At 45.8% G+C, this 25,572-nt stretch overlaps 1 long non-coding RNA gene across 1 annotated transcript; it reads right to left on the bottom strand.

Moving 5' to 3' along the window:
- Positions 1-16,583: 16,583 nt before the first annotated feature.
- On the bottom strand, positions 16,584-18,774 carry LOC146859010 (uncharacterized). The gene is made up of 2 exons (XR_014979726.1): positions 18,645-18,774; positions 16,584-17,228 (listed from the first exon to the last, which is right to left on the bottom strand). It is a non-coding gene; the product is annotated as an uncharacterized LOC146859010 (long non-coding RNA).
- Positions 18,775-25,572: the final 6,798 nt, after the last annotated feature.

Genomic DNA, 25,572 nt, shown 5'->3' with positions numbered 1-25,572 from the left:
AATCCGTATCACAAGACTACAGGAATATGAATAACAAACCAACCTACTCCACCACAAGTACCCCAGGGTTCACTGTCATTACTATTACTCTTCAATCTCCATATGTGCCCATTTAACTGAACAGCACAACCTAGCATTCCAGATGTATATGGATGTCACCCAGACACTTCAAGTCAAGAATTGGATCTGGGTCCAGAACTACATGGGGATGCCAGATAACGCATGTACCACACTTCTGTCTAGACGAGGAAACACTTTCTGTGCTTTAGTAATCCTCATACAGAGATTCAGCTGATGGGTTGGGAAACGATCCCTTTAACAACTTGTCCATCTTTGGGAACAGATCCAGCTAAAAAATGTCTGGAATCTTGAAGTAGTTTTTGTACTAGAGCTCTCCTTTACCCCCCAAAAAATAAAACCAGTTCCAACTTTCACTGCTCTGCAAAATCTACTAAAAAGATACCAGAGTGAAGTTAAATAAGTCCCTTGCATGTTTCTACTGGATCATTGCAAGTGAGGAGAACAGGCCTGCCAAAGAAATACATCAATAGACTATGTAAGACTTGTCTTGGACTCACAGGACTGGCTACTGGTGAAGACCAGGATCAAACTGAAACAATTATCCATCAGCAAAAAGCATTCTCCGAGAAAAGGACCATGGCCCCTGTAGAAGCTAGCAAAGTACAGCGTGTCAAACATGAATGCTCAGTTAGCCAGGACTAACCATCCAGTGCTAGTGAGGATACTGTAGTGTACACAGGTTATCCTCATTGAATGGTGACTGTGGGAACAAGATGGAGACATTTAGGCAGGCTGTGAGGGGTGTTGTATTATTTCATGTATGACGGGGGTGTTGTGGTTTTAAGATAAAGGGGTAAATCCATCCTCAAGCCACTCAGTGAACTGGATTATAAAAACCTCCCTGACATTGGCTAACAAAGGGAACCCCAATTGCCTTCTGTATAAAGTTGGTGAAGATTTGTGCCAGCAGCAGAGAAGGGGTGGTGCTTAGGTTCTATGAATAGGGACTGATGGGTGCTAAAGGAGGAAACTGGCTCATTAGCTGCAGAAGAAAGACTAAAAGGGAAAGGAGAGAGACATGTGACTGTAAAAGGGAGAGATGCGGTGTAAGACAGTTAGAGATGGAATGATGGGAACAGGAAGTCTGCGATGATTGTTACCTTCTACAGGATGAAAGCAGCCATAAGACAATAGGCACAAAGACTGATCAAAGATGGTGTCCAATCAGCTCGAGTGATGACCAGGCTGTGACTCACTGGAATTATGGCCAGGACTGTAGTACATGGCATTAAAGCCAGAGCATTATTTTATGTCATATTGAGTAATTATTACTAGATGTTGTTTTGCCAGGACCAGAGTACCAGATCTGATTGATGATAGCTGGTGACGAAGAATATTACTATTCTTAGGATGCTCTGACCTCTATAGTGCACTTCGAACAAAACAGCATACCTGGGTACATGCTCAAAAAAGGAACCCCCTCACTTTATATTCAGGACTAACAGTTCTTCCAGGGAGTACATCAAATAAGTCTTATGAGGAATCACGTAAATACGCATCTGATGTCACACAGAATGCACTAACCTCTCACACAATGCGTACACTGTTCAGTGCACTTCACTCAATATGCACACTCTGATCAACACACTTCACTCACAGTGCACGCACTCTGATCAACACACTTTACTCACAGCATGCACTCTGTTTAATGCACTTCACTCACTGCATGCACTCTGTTCAATACACTTTACTCCCACTACACACTGTTCAGCACACTTCACTCACTGCATACACATTGTTCTATGTACTTCACTACCTGCATACACACTGTTCAACGTACTACACTCATGCTGCTGGCAATATAAAACATACCTCCATCACATTGTTTACACTCTGCTCAATGCACCTTACTCATACCCTCTGTTCAATGCACTTCACTTCCATTGCATACTCTGTTCAATACACTTACTAATACTAGACACTGTTCAACACACTTCACTCACGGCATGATGTACTACACTCACTGCTGACAATCTACAAATACCTCACTCATGCTGCTTATACTCTGTTCAGTGCACCTCACTCACACTGCTTACTCTGTTGAACACACTTCACTCACACAGCATACACTCTTCCCACCATACCACACTCACACATTATTCATTCTGATCAGTGCACTACACACTTCATACACTGTTCAATGCACCTTACTCACACTGCATACACTCTATTCTACACACCTCAATACCACTATTTACACTCTGTTGAAAACACCGCTCACACTGCATACAATCTCCTCAATGCCCTTCACTCACAATGTGTGCACAATGTGTGCACTCTTCAACATGCCTTTCTCACACTGTTTACGCTATTAAACACACCTTGTTCGCACTGCTTAAACTACTATGTGGTAGCAGAGGATGGTTTGTCATTGGAGTGTAGGGAGCTAGAACAGTCCAGAAAAAAGATCTATAACTTGCCCAAGTCCAGCTCATGTCCTAAAAGTCCAGGTCCCAGTTTGGAGTATCAATGCTGCTTCAGCAGTTTTGAAGGCGGTTGTGGTGGCGAGGAGTTAGTATACATAGGGTTGTGCTTTGCAAATTGTGTATTTCAAGCTTGCGGTTTTGTTGGTATTATATGTTCTGCAATGTAGCAATGTATATTTTGCAATTGTGTAAATGCATATGCTCTTAGTGTTGAGCAGTTAGAGTTGTTATCGCACTCGTCACAGTTTAAGATCTCAGGATAGATACGAAGTATTTTGTGGTTGAACTTGTCTACTAATGTTTGTGGTGTCAGCTTGTGTGGTACCATTGGCCGCACTATTAAGATAGGGACCTATAACTGATTGTTGTGATTATACTAATAGTGATTAGTGTTGGTAGATCCTGGTGTGCAGAGGAGAAGCCGCATTTGTCAGGGTGATTTTCCCACTCGTCGAGATATGACTTGTGTCTGTGTTAACATTAGAAAGCATTATTCCCCACTATCCCCTTGAATGAGTGATTACTTTGAACTCCATTAGTGGAGCAGACTAGAGTTATTTGTTAATGGGTCATGCATTGGCGTTTTTGTAAAAGTTCCACTTGTACGAAAGGAAATTGTAAAGGAAGGAGATCTGCTGCAAGGTGCAGAGATTGTACATCACCAGGTATTGATGGGTTGGTGTAGGTGCCACGCTTGTCTTGGTTGTTGCATCATCAGGTACCACGATGTGATAGGTTTGCATAGAGAGTGCTGAGCTGAGCTCGAACAGTGGTACCGGTATGTATTATATTGTGATTTGGTGAACCAGCCTCTTATCTAAATTCTGACCGTTTCATTCTGAACTGCTGAAAATCTCTTCTAAAATGGAGTTTGTGTCTTAAGAGATTTAGCGAGGGGTGATTTGAGGGTTCCAATCCGAGAGGGTGAGGAAGCGCCTTCTGAAGGTACGCCGTGTCAGATTATGGCCATGAATGTTGGCCTCTACACATGCATTTGGCTTAATCCATGGAACAAGGTCACTGAGAAAGAAGGGCCCTTGCAATTTCCAAGATATGGTACATTTAATGCGTTCAAAATTGAAAATTTGATACAGGTGATATATGAATTGTAACCTAAACCCAGACCAGCACAGTTTGAGGCTTTAAATGCTTGGGAGTGTGCTGCACCTGCAAAGTAAGTGGGATTTAGAGTGACAAATTTGGAGAAGAGACATGACTGAAGGAGCCAGATTATGTCCCGTACTGACAAATGAGAAGCATAGGAAGAGAAAAGCTAAGGGAGAAAAGAATACAGAGACCTAGGGAAAAGACCAGCTCTGACAGTGATTCTAGCAATGACTTTTTAGAGGATTTGTTGTCTTCCAGGTCGCTGCCCCATAATATTGTCCAGCCCGCGTGCAGTGGCGGTACCCAAAATAATATTACTGGTGCTACTGCAACAGTTGGCTCTACTGCAACTCACACAGGAGAACCTGCCCCAGTAGTTCCAGTTGTGACTGTCACGAATCAGATGCCCCCTATTGTGACAGTTCATATTGCTATTGCCCCACTTGTCCCCATACCAATAGTGATGGCCCGTGTCATAACGGCCCAGACAATGATTGTTCCAGCTGTGACTAGACCAGTAACCATGACCCTGATAACTATAGTTTCAGGAGCTACTGGAGGTGTTGCCACTGTCACTACTGTCCTTCTGACACAGAATTACCGGGTAGTCCTTTGAAACCCTAACCCCTTCCCCAAAGGTGTAGGTTCCAGACAAACTTAGAATTAAAAGTATTAAGTACACCTGTTACTCAAGGTGCTACTGGATTTCTGAATCTAGGAGCAATACCTCAAAAGCCTGGAGGGTCCACCGAAAGTGGAGACACGGAGGAAATGGTTGAGGGTCCAATGATTCAATTAGTCTAAAGACCCCTAGATGTCTCTAAATTGCTTGTGGAATTGAATGAACCTATCAAGGCAATATAGTTCTGAAATACATAGACAAGTAGCAGGAGAATGAACTTATGAGTAAAAAAATCATTTGTGCTGTACAAGCTCATGACAAATTGGCAAATGAGTATAATGTGGACATTTCCAGAAGCACTGCTTTGCGAAGGAGTTTAGAGCACATGTGGATGAGTAAATGATTACAAACAGGGAGGTTTACGGGACGTAGATACACATTAAGGAATTGGTTGGTAGCATATAGAAATTGAGTAACTTAGACAGGATAAGAGACATATGGGCTAGGAAAGAAGAGAAAGAAAGAAAAAGGTTGATATTGGGGAAATGAAAGATATGTCTAGCACCCCCGGATGGTGCCACTGTAAAGAATGTCCCTCTGAGGGAGGTACATGGAGGGGGATATATGTATGTGCCCTGGAGTTGAGGTGATCTTATGACATTCCTAAATCAGTTCCCAAATTTGAGAGAGAAGCCTGACTTGTGGTGCAATCAGGTTGATCATTTTGTTAAGATTTTGAAAGTTTTGTGGGAAGATATGAATACTTTTTTTTAACATCATGGTTCCCAGTGATTTGTGGACTGAGTGCAAGGTGTCAGTACAGTGGCCCAATGCTGGGACGGAGAGTAATTCAGTCGAATGTGCCAACAATCATAGTGATACAGAGGTACAATCACCTTTCTGATAGGAAAGGTTCCACAGAAGGACATTGATTAGTTAAAGATAAATTGGAATATGCAGGAGGCTAAATAAATTAGTGCATGCTTATTATGAGCAGTTGTTGCAAGTGTTTCAACAGCATAGTGAGCTTGATTACCCAGAGAGGAAAGACATGAGTAATTTTGTATCACGGTTTGTTCCTGGGTTGTGCCAGGAGATTAGTTTGCATTTATAGCAGAATGTGATTTTAGGCAAAGTTAGCCTTTGGATGAGATATGCAAAGTATTGCAGTTATGAGCAGTGATAAGCAGGTGATGAAATAGAAGAGGCTCAAGGAGAAGTTCATGCTGTCTCACACTAAGCTTGCACAGAAAGGATTTCAGAATGGCCCCCATGTGGGAAATGGTGGTGGAATGCAAGGTGTCAGATTTGAAGGTGGAGGACAGATGACGAGGGGTGGAAATGGTGTTCCTCAGGGTAGAGGTTGTGGCATCCCAGTTGATCTGAGCATGCGGATAGATGTGGCAATGTTGAAGAGGTCCAATCCATGTCTTTATTGTAACAAGCTGAGCCACTGGAAGTGGAAGTGCCGATTGAATCCTAACCGAGTACCTGGCGAGGGCCAAATGCAGAATGCTAATTCTGTACAGATGCAAAATGTACTAAAACAGAGACCACATAATCCTCATATGCCACAAGCCCAATCATGCAAGTCCCCCAATTCCCGATGCCTTAATGACTATAGACCAATTACCTCCTGACCTGAAAGACACTGTGAAGCCCGAAGTGTGGAACTTCTCAGGCAAAGATATCAGACTCATTAAAGTTGTAGAACCTGTCTGCATTACTGTCCAACCCAATGCTGAATATCCTGAACACCACAGTATAACCTCACAGCAGAAACTATAGCTGGAATTGCTCGAGTGATTGAGTCATGATACAAAAACAAAAATGGACTCTCCCATTATGGGTCTGCAGAAACCAAGCGGAAAGTACCACATTGTGCAAGACCTGCGAAAGATTAATAATATTGGTGTTCCATGTTGTCCTGTAGTACTGAATCCTGCTGTAAAATTGTATCAGATACCCTGTGAAGCCAAATGGTTCACAGTTGTTGATTTATTTTAAGTGTTCTTTTCCATCCCACTGCACAAACAGTCAGTTTCTCTTCATGTTTCAGTTCCAAAATAATATGTTGGAATGGCGCAGAGTTCCACAAGGGTATACAGAAAGCCCCTCGATCTTTAACCAGATCTTGAAAAAGAGTCTGGAGATTCGAAGTTACCATGGAATTCAATTCTTGTGCGGTACATTGATGATCTGTTGATAGTGTTGATGCTGAAAGAAGCATGCAAACAAGACACCATTGGCCTGTTGTATCATTTGGCTGAGAATAGAAATAACATATCCCTGAATAAACTGCTGTATTGGCAGAAAGAAGTCCTGCATCTGGGACATCACTTTGAGAAAGGAGTAAGGAAGGTGTCAGGAGACACAACTTCTGCCATTTTGAAAATGAACCCTCCCATTAGGCAGAGAAAAGGCAGGATGTTTCTGGAAATGGTGGACTACGATCGACAGTGGATACCCAACTTTCCTTTAGTGGCTAAACCTCTAGAGGGTTGACACACAAGGATGTGTCTGATCCAATATCGTGGGACAACAACAGCATGAATGCCTTCAAAGAGTTGAGAAAAAATCTCTGTTGTGCCCTGGCTCTGGGAATGGCAGATTAAAATTAAGAAATAGTACTATTTTGAAGTGAGTGGGAGGGCTGTGCTTTCTCAGTGCTTACCCAGACTCATGGTGATGCCCGGAGACTCGTTGCCTATTCCTTGCTACAGTTGATCCCATGGACGCAGAACTGACCTGCTGCCTTTCAAGCTGTTGTGGCGGTAGGTTTCAGTATCGAGAGAACAGAGTTATCGGCTATCATCTCGTAGTGATGGTTCCTCACTCTGTGGAGCTACTTCTTACCCGTACTAAGATCCAACACCTGCCCAAGAGTAGGATCACATGTTATGAGCACATCATCCTTGCTGCTGAAAACATAACCTTGAAGCGAGATTGTAGCCTCAATCCTGCCACATTGTTACCTCTTAGCGAGACTGAAGCTGAGAGGGGATTTTGATCATGTTTCAGTGTCACGGAATTGTGCACCAAGAGAAGACCCACTAGCAAAGATGAACCCCTTTGCATGGCTTGATTATTTACTGTTCGTGGACAACTCTTGCTTGAGAGATGATGGGGGAAATTTAAGAGCTGCCTATGCAGTTTGCACTGTTCAAGGTGCAGTGGAAGCCTCTTGGTTTTTCGGTGTAACTTCTGCCCAAGTGGCTGAATTGGTCGCTCTTATTAAAGCTGGTTCCATCTCAGAACAATCAAAACTTACCATTTTTAGTCACAGTCAGTATGGCTTTAGTGTCGTCCATGATTTTGAACACTTGTAGCCACAAAGATGATTTATAACCTTATCTGGGCCGACCATCATGAAACTGCTCAAAACACTGCAGATGCCCCCTGAAATTGTGCAGTCATGAAACCCACAGCACACAGGAGTGGAAATGATTATATGACAGCTGGGAATCAGTATGCTGATGAAGTCGCCTGGTACTGCACTCATAGATCCTGGGCATTCAATGGGGAATATTGAAATGTACCTGAAAACGTGACATATTTCAACATGTTATTGTTTATTGATGATACCTTGGAGGAAGTCAACAGATTGAAGAAAAAGGTGCCAGAGGTTAAACAGCAAGGCTGGGTCAGAGGGGGTTGTGTGCAGAATGAGGATGATATTTCAGTTTCAGCTGATGGAAGACCTGTGTTACCAGACAGTGTATTGTCCCCAATGGCAGACATTTCCATGGTTGAGCACATATAGGGAGGGATGCTATGCCTAGGCTTTTCAGACGGAACTGGTTTAACCCCCAATTCAAAATGATGACTGAGAATTTATGCCACTGTTGTGCAGTCTGCCAACAAATAAATGTAGGAAGTAGAACGCCAGAACCGGGGAGTGGCCACACCAGCGACCAAGATGGTCAACTGGCTGTGACGCTCAAGCTCCGGTGGCTCCATTAAGCCAGGTTTCGTGCCACTACTAAAATCTAATCCCTTCAGGGAAGTCAGACCAGATGGCTTTAGACCAGGGACGACGGATTGCGAGCCTGACTGGCGGGAGGCCAGCACACACCTCGAGGCCCCGCAGCGACAGGGGCCCTGGGTGACCCTCAGAGGCAGGTGTTCGATCCGTTGGCACTGAAGTCTTGCAATGACTGCAGGCTGCGAACTCCAGCAATGGCCACTGATGGGGCTGCTGGTATAGCTGAGGAGCAGATGAGCAGACACCAGGTGAGCGCCTCTATGGCCATTTACAATGCCCCTTTTGCTGGTGTGTGGCCCTGCGGTCACGCGGCAGGTCCAAATGGGTTTGAGCCTTATGGTGGCAGACGGGCCTGGAGGTCTGCCCTGATCCTGGTGCGCATGGCCCTGTGAAGATGGATATAGCAACGGGGTAGCAGTGGAGGTCTGAAGATTGCGTGGGGACCCCTCCTCTCTCTCCTGTGTCTTGCCTGGCCCTCTGCTGGGCCACTGGTCTGGAGCTACCTGAGGTACTGGACATGGAGGTGAGTGGCCCCTCGACAATAGTTCAACAACATCATTGATTGACTGAACACATTTATCCTAAAGGCCCTTGTCGCTGAACAGTGCCTCTGGTGGCCTCTGTCACATTCCATGTAGTCACCAGCGGTCAATTCTGAGTAGCCAACTGTATATCATACCTGGTGGCAGTTCAACTTGTGAATGTTTTGTGGCCCCTGGGTACCTCTCCATCCTCCTGTGCCACAATGGGACACGGAGACCCTAAGCAACATAACTCCTCTATGAACAACCTAAGGCTTTGCAATGCCAAAAACTCCCTCTCTAATGCAGAGGATGGTGCGACAGGGACCGATGTGTCGGGCCATCAGACAGCTCCGTGGCTATAGTGGTGGAGCTCTACACCAGACTTCGGTCAATAGATGCCAGATTTTACACCCTTACCAATAGTCTTGACCGCATGGGCGAACGACTGGGCTGCCATTCCACCGGAATAGATTGCACTGAGGAATGCATCTCAGGACTGGAAGATGGTGCTAAGACTACCGCGAAATGCCTGGAAAAGATGGAGCGACTCCTGAAGGCTGTTGCAGCTAAAAACGAGGACCTGGAGGTGTGGTCCAGCCGCTGTAATATCCACCTTAAGGGTGTGGTGGAGTCAATGGACATGGGACACCCAGACCTGTTTGTTGAGTATCTCCTTGCGGACCTTTTAGGCTTTATGGCAACATTTTAGTAGAACGAGCCCGCAGATCCCTCGGCCGGCCTACCCCCCATGCCCACTTATCGCTTACCTGCTCAACTATAGAGACATGGCATTACTCCTGGTGTGGGAGAGAGGCCCACTGCAATGCCAGAGCTCCCTCATATCGCTGTTCTCCAACTTCACCATGGCTTTACAGGAGGCGAGGTTCATGGATGTTAAAAACACTCACCGTAAACAAGGAATGAAATATGGCATGCTCTACCCGGCCGACTATCATTCTAGGTCAATGGTAAGACTTGTATCTTCAACACCTCAGCAGAGGCCTCTGACTGTTGTAATCAACATGGTGTGGGGAAGGCATTTTACTGCTGAAATACATGGAGTGCTCTTCTTCTGCTGTCCCTACTGCGGACGTGGACCGTTCCCCACCTAGCTGAATGAGTCTGCTTTGATCCCTTTTCCTGATGTGGTTCAGAATGATTCAATTGAAACCCGTTTCAGTGTTTAATATTCAGGTATCACCTGTTCTAAAGGCCAAGCAAGCCGTGGTGTTGCCCACCCCTTGAGATGTATACCATATTTCTGATTGTTGGGATACATGTTTTTGTTTTTCTCTACTCTGGGATTCGCTGGATGCATCCTCATGTAGTGTGGGTGGGGAAGGGGTATTATAAGTATGTTTGGTTATGGTTTGTTTGTTTTTAACTTCTGTCTGGTGTGTGCAACTCTTAGTTACACCTATGCAAGACCATTCATGTGTGCTCTTAGATTACAATGACTCAGGTCAGGAAGGACTGGTTTGCAGAACTCACCTACATTACATGGAACATAAGGGGTCTCAATAACCCCTCACACAGGCAAACAAGTGTATTCTTATTCGAGGTGCCATGGCATTCAATTAGCTTTTCTTCAGGAGTCTCACCTCTCGCCCTGGGCTTCATCTACATTTGCATCATCCTGGGAGGTCAGTCGATATTTTTCATGATATAGTTCCTATTCACGTCGAACGTGCACATTAATACATAGGAGTGTCCCCTTTACACTCACAGCTAACTTTATAGTCGTGGGCGGGAGATATGTCATTGTTACTGGAATTTTAGCGGTTCAACGTGTCCTCTTGGTTAACATGTATGCCCCGAATGCAGACACCCCCAATTTTTACCAGGAGCTCTAGTCCCTTATGGGGTGGGTTGAGGCCGACATAATAATAATGGGAGGAGATTTGAACATGGTGCATGATCCCCTGGTGGATTCCATGGGTTTGAATGCAAGTGGTAAGCTCTGGCCCTTTACACGTCCTCAGAGATATCATTGATACCTATGCTTTGACTGATGGCGAGTACAAAACACCCCAACCTTTGAATATGCCTTTTATTCCGCACCCCAAGGGGTATGGATGTGAATTGATTATTAGTTTATCTCTGCAGACGTGTCCCATCTACCACGCATGCTGATGGATTTTTCCCTGGTACTGATGGTACTGAGGGTATTCTACAGGTGTGGCCTGGGACAACATTGGCATTTCCCAGCCACCGCTCTCCATGACAAGGTTTTCCACACAGAGCTCCCTGACTCCATCATTGAATAGTTTACACGAAATGCCGGCTCAGTTACAGCATAGGCCACCCTATAGGAAGCCTTTAAGGCATACATCCACATGGTGTGCATCTCCAACATGCCAGAGTATTGCGTGACATTGGTGCCCGTGTTGACCCCATAGAGAAGAAATTGCACAATATTGATTGGGAGGATTCGCAGCTACGCTGTGCTTACCACTTACATTGTCATTCTGTCTTGATGGACAAGTTCCGGGATTTGACCGACAAAGAGATGGCCTACTTGGGGAAATATGCGAGAGCCAGGCAGTATGGAGAGGGAGAATGCCTGCGCTGCACCTTAATAGATACAGCGGGTACATCACCGAGCTGCGTACAGAAGGGGAAGGACAGGAAACGGATATAGAAGGTATTATAATAGAACTCCTATGCTACTACAAGCGACTGTATTGCTCCAAGATGAATGTTGATACTGCTGAAATTGCAGAATACCTAGCGGATATCGCCATGGTCTGGATAACAGATTGACAGTGACAATTCTTGAGTGAACCCATCTCTTATGAGGAGATAATACAGGCGATAGATGCTCTTGATGCGTCTAAATCCTCGGGCCTAGACAAACGCACAGGTACATTTTATATGTCGTACAAACATTTGCTTGCTCAACACATTCTAGAAGTATGCCAAAGCCCTCGCTATGGAAAGCTGTGATGATGCTGTTATTGAAACCTGGTAAGGATCACCACTTGTGCACCGCATCTCATCCACTCTCGCTAATTAACCTTGATAATAACATTTTGACTGAGGTTATCACAGAAAGACTGTCACTCCTGATGAAACAGATCATATCGCCAATACATACTGGCTTTGTCCCCCACAGGGTCGACCTCCTTAAATTTACGTACAGTGTTCACAGTGTTGAACACGATCTCCCCTGATGTCCCCACAGAGGTAGCCCTTTTAGATGCCGAAAAGGCATTCGATTCATTAGGACGGTCTTTTCTGAAGGCAACATTGAATAAATTGGGGCAGCCCCATGGGTTTACTGCTCTTGTGATATTGCTCTACTTGAACCCTGTGGAAGTGAGCCACAGGGTGTCAATGGCTCTCTTACTGATCCCTTCCCAGTGTCTAAACAGACTCAGCAGGGATGTCCTCTGTTGCTGCTCCTTTTTATTATCGCCATTGATCCCCTAGTTCGACACCTCCAAGAGAAACACCTCCATCGTGGAATGGACTTTGGCCCTGGCCCCTTGTTTGTGTCCATGTATGAAGATATCCTACTTTTTATATGGCACCTGCATACAACCTCACTCCCCTTCTACAGGAAATCGTTACTTTTGATCAAGACCATCACCATCTGGGCATGGAATGTGAGGACCATGTACGAGACAGGCAAGGCAGTCCAAGTGGCTGCGGAGATGAAAAATCCAACCTTGCCTTTCTTGGCGTCAGCGAGACCAGATGCACACAGTCCAGACAGAAAAAGACTGGCTCCCACAAGAATGCTGCTGTATTCTGGACTAAAGTAAGAAAATGCCCCAAACACTCAGGGAGTAGCACTGATGGTAACGCCAGCAGTCAACAGAGCTCTGATTGGATTGGAAGCGCAGGGTCATAGAATCATCACAGCAACCTTCCACACAAAGAAAGAGAGTATTAACATGAATGTTATCCAGTGCTATGCACCAAGAAGTAACAGCAAAGAAGAGGAAGAATAAAAGGTTTTCAACAGACTCCAGTCCATCCTGGAGATATGCCATGAGAGAGATATCACCATACTGATGGGGAACCTCAATGCCAAGATGGGAAGCAACAACACTGGGTACGAAGAAGGCATTGGCAACCATGGCCTTGGTGACTAGAACCTGAATGATGAAAGGCTTGCAGATCTCTGTGCCCTCAACAGTCTGGTGATAGGCGTTAGTGTATTCCCTTACAAAAGAATACACAAAGCAACATAGGTATCACAAGACAATTCAACAGAGAATAAGATCATCAATGTGTGCATTAGCAAGAGGTTCAGCAGGTCCCTGTAAGATGTGAGAGTGATGAGAGGAGCGGACGTGGCGCCAGACTATCACCTTGTCATGGCCAGGCTAAAGCTAAAGGAAACCATGGATGGAACCAACAAGCCAACAGCAGTTATATAACACCACCCTCCTCAAGGATACTCAGAAATGGATTGAATACTCAATCTCCCTCTGTAACAAGTATCAAAGTCCTACAAGAACTAGAAGATGCTAGAAACCCAGTAGAAAGTCTGTGGGAGAAGATCGAAGAAACAGTGACATCAACGTGCCAGGAAGTGCTGGGTCCCAAGAAACACCAGCATAGAGAATACATCTCCACCAAGACTCTCCACAAAATCCAAGTGAGACAGGAAAAGAAACCTGCATACGACACCAGCTGAACAACAGCAAAAAAGCGAAAGCTCAAGACGAATACACCAAAACCAACAAGGAAGCAAAGATAAGCGTAGGAGCTGACAAGCGAAGATTCATCAATGGGCTTGCCACAGAAGCCCAGGAAACAGCAAACCAGGGAAACTTGAATTAACTCTACGACATAACAAGGAAACTCTTCTGCAGATTCAGCAAGGCAGAAAGACCTGTTAAAGACAAAGTTGAGAAGACAATCATGGGCAATGAAGGCTAACAATGAATATGGGTGGAGCACTTTGAAGAGCTGCTGAACCAGCCCGTGTTGCAGATTCCATCAGACATACAGCCAGCTGACAAGGACTTGCCAATCGACTGCAGCAGACCAACCAAGGAGGACATACAGCAAGCCATCAAACATCTGAGAAATGGGAAGGCAGGAGGACCTGACAGCATTCCTGCAGAGGCTCTGAAGGTGGACATTGAACTACAGTAGACATGCTTTACCCCAAGTTTTGAATGATCTGGGGAGAGGAAAAGGTGTCATCAGACTGAAAGAAGGGATATCTCATCAAGATCCCCAAGAAAGGTGACCTGAGTAACTGTGCAAACTACAGAGGGATAACTCTTCTACCCCAGGTAAAGTGTTCTACAGAATCATCATGAAAAGAAACAAGTTGACGCTCAGTTGGAGACCAATAAGCTGGCTTTCACAAAAATAGATCCTGCACATACCAGATTGCAACACTGCGCATCATCATTGAGCGTATGGAATTGAACTCCCCCCCCTCTATGCCAACTTATTGACTATGAGAAGGAATTTGACAGCATGGACAGACATACCCTTTGGAAACTCCTCTGCCACTATAGTATGCCAGATTCGCTTGTAAGAAACATCAGGAACTTCTATGAGGGCGTGTCCATTGAGGATACTTCCAAGTCAGGACCAGTGTCTGCCAGGATTATTTGCTCTTGCCTTTTCTCTTCCTGCTGGTCATAGACTGGATCATGAAGACACCAACAGCAAGGAAAAAAATAGGATCCAGTGGACACCTTGGACGCAGCTCTATGACCTGGACTTTGCAGACGACCTGGCCCTCCTCCTCTATACCCATCTGCAGATGCAAGAGAACACCAAATATATTGCAGCCACATCAGCACAATAATCAGATGCAAGAGAAGACTGACAATGTGGCAGCCTCATCAGCACAACTTGGCCTGAACATCCACAAGGGTAAAACCAAGATCCTGAAGACTAACACAGCCAGCACAACTGCAATTACTCTTTCAGGCAATGCACCGGAAGAGGTTGAGGCCTTCACCTACCTGGGCAGTGTCATAGACAAGCAGGGCAGCACAGAGGCTGACGTCAAGGCAAGATTGGCAAAGCAAGAACTGGCTTTATTCAGCTAGAGAAGATCTGGAACTCCTAGGACCTAACGCTGCAAACCAATAGCAGGCTTTTTAACGCCAATGTAAAATCGGTCCTTCTGTATGGGGCAGAAACTTAGAGGCCAACAGTGACCCTTTCCAACAAAATCCTGACCTTCATCAACACATGTCTGAAGAAAATTCTCCAATTCTGCAGGCCAAACACCATCAGTAAGAATGACCTTTGGCAGCAGACTTTCCAACTTCTTGCTCATGAAGAAATCATGAAAAGACGTTGGGGCTGGATAGGTCACAGCCTCCACAAGCCTGCATCAAACACCTCCAGGCAAGCCCAGATTCGAAACACTCAAGGGAAGAGGAAAGGCTGAAGGTTAAGAAAAACCTGGTGCGGAGGCCATGAGGCTGACAGCAAGGAGATGGGTTACACCTGGAGTCAGATTGAAACAAAAGTCCAGGACAGAGATGGCCGGAGAGTCCTGGTTGATTGCCCCTACCCGTGGAGAAGTGTGGCTCAATGATTAGAGTGGCAAACCCTGATGCAGAGGTCTAGCCCGGGACCAGGGTTCAATTCCCCGCCTCGGCGGGTCTTGGGCTCAAAAATTCCACGGACATGATAATTCTCGCCTCGGTGCCTATTCCAATCATGGAGTCCCACTCTGCAACTCTGGGCAATAGCTTGGTTAATCTCCACAACGGCCCCCACAACGCTAAGGATGCCTGGCCTCCACCTTGGGGGTGCCCAGGAGTGGATGCCTCACAGGGAAAGCCAGGATGGGTTCCACAGCGGTATTCGTACAAGCGCCTTGAGACCCTTGCGGGTGAGTAGTGCGCTATACAAGTATCAAATTTACATTTAGGCATAAGTAAGTAAGTAAGCATTAAGAGATTGAGATTTTACAATCCCCGCTCCATCATGTTCTTCACATCTCACTTACACTGAGTACATTGCATACGCTGTTCAATGCACCTCACTCACAATGCTTACACTGTAAAATACAGCTCACTCAAACTGCTTACACTTGATTGACCTCACATCGGTTCTCAGTCCACAGCACCTATGCTGTGCAATTCCGCACTCACACTGCTTCTGTGCAAGAAGCCCTAATCTCCCTATTCTTTGTGTATCATGCACCGCTGACTCTGCTTACACTGCGGACCCTACCTCACACTGCTCATGTTTCTACCAAACATACATCACTCACAAAACATTGCACTCTACCCAACACACTTCATGCTTCTTACAGTATTGTCGCCACATCTACCTTACATTCCTTTCATCCTTGTTGGGATATATGCCTCACTCACAGCACTTACTATGTGCTCAAAAGACCCCATTCTTCTTACAGTGCTTAAGGCGCACCTTACACTATTACCCACTAAAAATCCTCACTAACCAAGTTTTTAGTACTTCATACACTCCGGTCACACTGCTTACACCTTACTCACTCCACCTAACACTACTTCCACTCATCTCAGCACACCTTACTCATGCCTCTTACACTTCCCACTGTTCATAATATAAGGACTCTCCAATGCCTCACCCCAGTTGCTTAAAACACAGTTGAACAACCTGAATTCCTTTCTAAAAGCATGTTTTACTCTCCACACACCTCAATCACCTTTTTTAGGCACGCACAAATCACCCTCACTTCTTGTGCCACACTTTATATCTCCCATTATAGCAGAAGTGACACAGAGTGAGTGCACGCCCCCTTTACACAAACACTTCACGCACAATAGTCCCACTCCTCTGCGTAATGGCAAGCATACCCTTTACGCACTGCATACCTTTAGAACATGATCAGGCCCTGTATTAGACCAACTGCAACATTTGCAACTTGCAACGGAAATGCTTTTAATCTCTATTCTGACTCCTTCCTCTCCATCTATTATTGCTAAGCCTTCTGCACGGTCTACGTCCCCTCTTCATCAGCATTGTCACAGTGCTCCTCAGTGCTGCCCCCTTCTGGTGGGTCAGTCAGTTTCTCCTCATCCCTTGCAGTATCCTCTGTGGGTGGCTTGCTCTGCTCCACTGTCACCTTAGTCTGGCTGTCAGTTCCCAGCATGTCTGGTGCTAGCCCAGGTTCACCGCAGAGAAGTCGAAACACGGGCAGACGCTTGTGCGGCGAGGGGCTGCCCACCCAGAGCCCTTCCCTTTCTTTGTGTGTGATAAGGTCAGCAAAGACAGGTAGGCGGCGGGAATGCGGGCTCCACAGCGTAGTCAGAGCGTTCCCAGGAGCCGCTGGGGGAGGGGAGTCCAGGAAGTTTGAAGTCCGGGACGCCCCCCTACCTTCTAAGTCCTGGAGGCTTGTCGTGTTGAGCCAAGAGCCATCAAGACCCGTGAAGGCAGGAATCAGAAGGTTTGTGTGCCTCAGAAGCTGGTCAGAAGAGCAGGAGATATACCAAGGCATGGAGCCCGATCCAACCACTCGGAGACGCAGGCGGGAATTCATCGGGGCCAGCTGCTGCCACCAGCTGTTGAAGGGATCAGACCAGAGAGGAATTTCTGTGACATTCTCTACCAAAGATAACCTACGATAAGCAGCTTAGTACATCTCATCATCAAGGTAGCTCAAATGTCTCCCTGCCACCAGCACTTCTTAGGCCCACCCAAGCAGTTTCCATCCCTGCTGTGCCTCAAACTAAAGCAAGTCCTAAAGGCTCCTGGCACACCACCCTAGGTGCAACAGAGATAGTCCACCCACTTATCAAATAATCACACAATATCATTATCTGGTGAGAGTATTCCGTTGGATTTGTAATGTAGAAAATATGCTCTAACTTGAGAAACTAAACTCAAATTTTAGTTTGTGGATAAAAAGCATTGTTATAGCTATTTTCTAAGCACTATGGGCCAGATGCATCAACAAAGCATTTTGCGATTTTCTAATTGTGAATCCTTGCTATTCGCAATTAGAAAATCACAAAATGGAATGCATGAAAGTGTGTGTAACACTTTCTGTGATTTCTAGGGGATTGCAAATGACCGACCTCATGAATATTAATGAGGTAGGTCGCAATTTGTGACCCACTAGGAATCGCAAAAATCACGGGGATGGTGGCTTGCTGGGGTCAGCAGACCACCATGTCCGTGATTGCTTTTAAATAAAGCAATCTCTTTTTTTGTAAAGCAGCCCCTTTGCCTTAAAGGAAAAGAGAAAATGAAAACTTTTCCTTTCATTTTCTAAGAGCAGGCAGCGGTCTGTGGCACCACTGCCTGCTCTTAGAAAATGAATTTACAGACATTCACCCTTCCCATTTGCGAATTGGTTACCACCTACTTGAAGTAGGTGGTAAAATGCGAATGTTTTGCGACCGCATTTCGGTAGGAAAACATTCATGCATATCGATGCGATTCGGTATTAGGAAGGGACGCCGTAAACACGCCCCTTCCTAAGAGCGAATCGCAAACCCATTTTACGATTCGATAACAAGTTACCGAATCGCAAAATTGGGTTTTCTGCATCAGAAGAGCATATTTTTGACTTCGCAAACGGCCAATTCTGCGAATTGGCCGTTTGCGAAGGCAAAAAATGCTTGATGCATGCTTGATGCATCTGGCCCTGTGTATGGCATAAAAGAAGAAGTTTGAACACATGAAGGCCCTTCTTAGATTCATATAGTGATCTGGCTAGGCAGGACGGTCCCTTACCACTGGCCCTTATAAGATACAATGTGAATCAACGAAAAATCCCCCCACCCAAAGGTTTCATTCATGTTAGAACCTTTGACAAGCTTACTTTCAGCCCTGGTGTGATTCTGAGCATCCTCATCATGAGACCCCGGAGACCTCTAAGACGCCACTCTATGTCTCGACTGGTTGAGACAGCACAAACTCTCAGTGCAGACACACACATGCAAGACCTGTCCTCAGTCAGCTTGAACTCTCACCGGAAGCCTGGTTCTTTGTCGCCTCCTGCTTCCTCCGTGGCCTTATCACTTCTGCAGCACCCACAATTCGGCAGGAGCCATGTTCAGGGCTCCAGCATACCAGGCTTCCAGAGGAAACCTGGTCTGGCCAGCGGGCTTCAAGGGCAGGGGTAAGGCAGCAGCCTCCCATTGTGACATCATAGGTCTCTGTGAAGTGGGGAGTGATGTTGTCTTGGGAGTGGGCGTCTCTGCACTTGTCATGCTCTGGATTAAAAGGCCTTTCACTTTAGGGACTACCATTCCTCTCCGTGTACACTCTGATTCTTGCTGTTTTAGGACTAATAGTAGACTGAACCAGCTCAGTATTATATTCTATCATATCCCTGGCCCACCTCTTCCAGAGGAAATAAATTACAGCGAAATGTATATTTCTGCTTAGTCCAATCTAGCAAAAGACACACAATTGATGGACGGAATGCAGAACAAATCAAAACATTCACCCCCAGTCAAGAGATCTGGGTTTTTGCATTAGTCCAATCTAGCTTCAGCCTGAGAAAGCTACCTCTCAAAAGCCCCGTAATGTAGAGTCTGTGGCTCAGTTCCAAGCATTCTGTGGCATTCAGCATGTCCAGAGGTAGCGCCTAGCCCGTCTCTAACTAATTAAAAAGCACCAAGCACTTTAATGCATAGGATGACCTCACTAGCCATAGATACCACCTTCTCTCAGTGGCAGGCCTTCTTAAATCTGTGCTGGGTGCTTTCCTATGTGCCCACGTAGCACAAAGAGGCTGACAAACAAAGCTGAGAAGGTCTTTGTGAAACAATGTCCTTGGAGCCACTTCTGTCAAGAGCGCCACAAGCACACCTGTCAGTAGAGAACATATTTCAAAATCTGAGAAGGAGAACAGCTCACCTTTGAAATAATGAAAAGAACCCCTCAAGCGTCTACATATTAAAACAGATAGAATCTAGAAAGAGGCTGAAGTTGAGTCCAGATTCTGAAACATACTGAAGCCACTTCTGGTTGCCTGATTTAGATTTAGAAGATATCGATAATCCTCGGATTTCTGGAGAAAGAGCTACACCCACAGGACTCTCTGGCAGTAGAATTCCTTCATAGAGGTTGGAGGAAACTCTACTGGTGGACTCTCCTCTGGAATTAGCACTCTCTCCAGAAATCCGAGGATGTTCGATTCCAACAACCCTAAATCAGGCTCAAAGCATGAGCAAATGTGTAGTCGGGTCTAAATATCGAAACTGACTGATGTCAAGTCTAAAATTCTCCTTTTTATGGAGAGAATAATAAACTGATGAAAAATTCTCAAACATTGGGCCAGAATGATGGATGAAATTCCACTACATAATTTTCCTTTGATATTATGATTTTGAAGGACCCGTCACCCAAGACATGCGAGTTTCACCTAACTCTAAATATGCCAAAGTCAAAAGTGTAGCGACCCCATCTGTGCAAGTCAATGTGAATGTGCAAAGGCGACACGGTGTCCATGTTGCATGTTTTGCTGCAAGTTTGGAGGAACCAAGACAGGGAGCCAGGAAGTAGTGCAGGCAGAGTCTGGTGCATGAATGAGTGTGTGTGTGTGAGCACCTGCATTGACTGAATGCCTGTTTGTATTAAGTAAGATTTATTTTAATGAAAGTGAGAGGTGCAGGTAAAGTTAGATCTGGCTAGTGCCGGAGGGTAGCACTAAAGTGACTAATCAGGCTGTCTCTGCTTCTGAACACCAGTCCAAGTGGAAGGTGAGAGGGTTTGAGTCTAAAGCTTGGCCTCAAGCTTGGGAATGGTCCTCGCTGACCAATGAGGCAAGAAGTTTGGAGGGACTAGGACTAGATAAGTCAGTAGCTGCAAGGTTTATGAGCCACTGACAGGCACATCCCCTTGGCTGCCCTACTGTTTGTGACCCATCTTTGCAGAAGTGCCTGTTGTGGAGATGGAAGAGGAATAGATTACAGCCTGGGTTACCTTGCAGAGGTGTAAGTGGGTAATGCAGGTCACATCAATACTAGAGCTTCCAATCTATGGGTGAGAGGGCATAGATGGGATCCCTTGTACCCGGGTGAAAGACCACATCCATGCCTGGAATACAACCAGTGTCTCAGAATCAGCTACCTTTCAGCAAGTTCGGACTGGAAAGCTAATATACCCAGGCACTGAAATTACATTGACCCACATTATCAAGTCAGATAGCTAACAAAGTAGCCCATATTTGCAAATCAGGCCAGTTTTGAACTTGTAAAGACACGCTGTATGAGTATTTTGCAATATATGGGAGACTGCATACATTTGTGTTTGCTGCCGGTAATGTGCGTTTTAACAAAACACACAAAAGGTAATGGGTGGAATGCTTGCAATTTGTTTAGCCACTGGCAATCGCTTGGCGTAGCATGCCAACCAATCGTTCTTTTGCTCACCATGCCACCTCAGTTTGGACCCAGCCATATGCAAATTAGTCCTGACCCTGTTCCTCATAGGAAGACAGCAGCCCGAACTGCCAGGTCAGGTCCTCCCTGAACTGCAAAACAAGCAACCCAGGACCCGTTTCACCCTACTTGTATATTCATCAGTTGGGTACACCTTGGTTCTAGTGACACAGTGAGCATGGGACCCACGTCTGGGCATACCCCTGCCACTTAGGGTGGTACATGAAACATACAAAAGGTGATGGGAGGAATGCTTGCAAGTTTTATTACCAGTGGCAATTCGCTTCTGGTAGCATCCCAACCTGTCGTTCTTTTGCTCACCATACCACCTCAGTTTGGACCCTGCCATATGCAAATCAGTTTTGACCCTGCTCCTCATGGGAACAGTCCAGGCCAGATTCTGTGGTTAGACTTATTGCAAGCAGCCTCTCATTTGTTTCATGTTTGTTTTAACATCAGAGTAAGCAATAGTAAAAATTTACCCGGTTGGCTATAACAACAGGCCGACAAACTGCTAAAAAAAACGTCCCACACACCAATCAGCGAGACCACCACTTCAGGCACTGCCTGGTTGCCCTATAGTCCAGTCAGACTCTGCCTTCAGGAAGAAGGAGCATGCATTTTGGTGTGCTCTCTTGGGAAAGAGAAGATTCCGCTCCTTCCGCTGGCTAAAAGCCGGGTGTTTGCCTCTGTCGCATTACATAACTCACACAACAACCATACATTTAACATGCACACAAGATGCAATGCTCATGACCTCAGCCTTAATGTGACAGATGCAACTAACTAAAATGTAGCAAAATCTAACAGATGAAAATACATAACATATTACCCAAGACATCATGAAAGAAACGACCATAAATGTAGTATTATTTATTGGTTTGAGTTTGTATTGATTACTTAATTATAGTGTGCTTTTAGTTGTTGTTAGTTATTGGCATAAATATTGTGAGGTCATAAGCATTGCACTTGGTGTGTGAGTTATTGTTCGCATGGCTGTTGTGCACGTTATGGATTACAGTCCGAATGATATCCACCCAATAACTAGCGAATGTTAGTGCTTTTTCAGTTTTAATTCACAACCATAACTGCAATTTTACTGTGTTTTTTAAAGTGAATATCAAGGGCGTTTTAAACATGTATTGAGTTGTTATACTTAAAGGTAAATATAACTTCACTTTAATTGTTTTTCAATGACATTTTTGGTTTTGATCATATATTTTTTTAACTGCATTCAAACTGAAGTATCTATAATTCGCGCCCTAGCCATGCTCAGGGTTGTCATTAATTGTGTCATTTCAGAAGCCATCAGTGATGTTATTAATGATGTCACAGAACATGTCATGAGTAATGTAATATCTAAGGACATAAGCATAAGCAGTGCGTGGCAAAGGCATAAGTTATAGTTACTTGAGTTAACTACAATTGGTGAATTTGGGAGTTTTTTTTGTTTAAAATGCCACTTTCAAACTGACATTTTCACCTAACTATAACATCACTTTAACCTATGTTCTTTTCAGTGAACTTCTAAGTTTACAAAACAATGTAAAGTTAGATATTATTACCATACCTAACCATAACGTAACTTTAACCATTGTTAATATATATGTTTTTTTCAGTAATATTTTATTTACATACGTTATTATGCCAATTCCCCGCATCATTTGTCCAGTCACAGTAGGGGTTTACCCGCCTAACCCTCCAAGGGTAGCCAACCCGTGCCGCAAAGGCCTCAGGGCCACCTGCCCATCTACGGCCCACCCACCACACACACTCATGCCCCCAATTTAAATAGATATATTTTTCTGATACTGCGGACTCAGCCCCCCAGGCTCCACCAACAAGGTTCAGGGCATCAGGAACACTTACACTGCCCCTTTATATCTCATTTTTTATCATTTTTAGGTGATAAGTACTGTGCCCCCAGGTCCTGTAATGGCTGCCGCAACATTTCTCTACATGCTACAGCAACCTAATCAGAGCGCGAGCTCTCGCAGGAGTGAAGCAGACAATAGGAAAAAAGCCGCCTTGGCTAATCAGATCGCTCTATTATTTGAAGTTGCGTAAACCTCAGTACTCCTGCAAGCGCCCCACTGAACCAACCGTCCGGATATCTATAAATTATGAACCTTCATTTCTCAAAAACTACTGAACAGACTTACACCAAGTTACTTATTCTGGGTAAAGATCTAGCTTTCTGCCAAATTTACTCGCTTTGGAGGTAGTGGTGTCTGAAATTCTCTATGGAAATATGTAAATTGCATGGGGAAATTTTGTTTTAGGAACCCCTCTTTTCTCGTTCCCTGCTTGACGGATCACCCTGGGTCTTTCACAGTGGCACCTGCCACCGAGTAGTACGAGGGGGAGGGGGAGGAGAACAATAAATTAAAGGTGACTTACTTTGCTGCTGTCCGCAGCCTCGTCTCTGTCCTCCTCTGTTCCTGCTGGAAGCAGGAAACACAAGCAGGCCCCCGTGAGCCAATCACAACGCTGCTGGCACGATGACAGCAGCGTTCTGATTGGTCTGAGCACCATGGTTCTGCGCTCAGATGGGGACTATGAGCCTGTGCATGTTCTCCACCCAGGCTGTTCAATACAGCTGGTGGAGAACATGCAAAGTGCACATGGCTGTTTTGTCAGGCCAAGACGGCCGACCAAACCGTCATGAGCACTTAAGTGCCCGAACCACTCCTCCCCTGCTGGCTGTGACGACAGGCCAGTGTAACCTGCCCCATCCTGTAAACCTGCCTCACAACGGAAAAATAAAATGATAATAGCATGTTGTTATTATCATTTTATTTTTCCTTTTTCCACTTCTCAAAGAGCAGTGGGGCGGTGCTCCTCCGCCTTAGCGGAGGAGCCGCCTCTGGTCTATCATGGTTAAACCATATACTCTTAAGTGCATTATAACCCACCGGTAAATGCTAACTTTGGAATGACTGCATCAAAACATGTCGTGTTTGGTGTCAAACAACTTGGAATCATACCCCCACACCAGTAACTGGTGTGGGAGTATGATCCCACCCTTCTAGAGGGGAAGACATGTACCTACTGTGGAAACACGGTAGAAATCTGAAAGAGCCCTGGCATCACAAAATGGATGCCACCGGCACAGACACTGGGCTGCCCTCCTGCTGCTGACTGAAACTCGCAGTGGAGAAGGCCCAACAATAGGCATCCTGTCACAGGGAGGTGTAACCACCTTCCAGACAGGATTTAGTGTATTGGGGCTGGGTGGGCGCACTCCTAGAGTGCTTTGAAGTCCTGCACTGGGGGAGCAGTAGGCTCCTCTCTGCATATGCCAGCTCAAACCGGTTCAGGGGCTACCTGCCCTTGCTGTGGCGCGAAACTGGACAAAGGGATGTGGGTGTAACCACCCACTCCCCTGACCCTCCCAGAGGAGTGGTCATAGAGCTAGTCCCTCCCTCTCCTTTAGTATAAGATAGGGAAACCTTGCCATTGCAAATCAGATATCCCTGGACGACGCTCTACAAGAAGAATCCTGGCCCTTCGACGTTCCACTACCTTTGGAAGACTGAAGAATCTCCCTTGGAGTCAAGGAGTGACTCCCCTGCTTGGCAGGCACCAAAAACTTGAATCAACGGTCGTGAACTTTCCCGCTCCCGCTGGAGTCCGAAGTCCCTGCAGCCCCGGAAGTGGATTTCCTGACTTCTCGAGGGCCATTGTGAGTCCCCAGCAGAGCTGAGGTGAGTGGACCCCACGAGTGTGGAGGAACAGCAATACCCGGGTACCGTGCACTATTGTCGAGTGCAACCCCTTCACGACATTCTACGAACTTGTGCATTAGACCACGTGTGGTCCAAGCCTCCAGCAGTGGCCTACCTCGTCCCGAGGGAATGTGGGCTCCTGTTAAGTGAATCCTCACGAGGCGTCTTTGCGATCCCTTGCCCATTGGCTTGTGGGTCCCCTGAAGACTTTCTTATCAAACCAAAGGGCTCCCCTGGTTGCTCCAGGCCTGCCCTGACTTACTCTTGCTGGGTGAGTCCCTCAGACCTTGCTGGTCTGCACCGCTGACTTTCTTCACATTCCACGAGACTTGCTGTTACCAAGGCATGTTGGCTCCAATCCAGTTGCCGACACCTCAGTAAGCTGCAGACTTTGTGGGACACTCCGAATGCAGCTCCTGGTCATCGTCGATGCCTCCTGGACCTCATGGCTGAAGAGTCAAAACACCCTTGATCACCTGAAATCGCCCGACGACTGTGGGCATCCATCTTCCTGGCCTGGGTCACTGGCAAGTGGCCTTGAACACTGTCCCATCTGCTTTCAGGTCTTCTTCATCCTGAATCCAGCCTTGGATTCCACCGGACACTTCTCCAGTCTTCACAAGTAGCAAATCTTCTTCGGCTTCCATTTAAAACAACGACGCGACTCGACACCAAAAGACACCTATGCACCCGGCTTCCCTGGGTGAGGTAACTTGTGCACTCCGGTGCTCCTGTGCGTGTTGGCCCTCAAATTACTAACCTTGCAAGTGGCTTGCTTGTAG

The sequence above is a fragment of the Triturus cristatus genome, chromosome 3_2 (genome assembly GCF_964204655.1).
Source record: "Triturus cristatus chromosome 3_2, aTriCri1.1, whole genome shotgun sequence".
In the NCBI taxonomy this organism is placed as follows: domain Eukaryota; kingdom Metazoa; phylum Chordata; class Amphibia; order Caudata; family Salamandridae; genus Triturus; species Triturus cristatus.
This window is presented reverse-complemented; position numbering and strand designations above follow the sequence as displayed.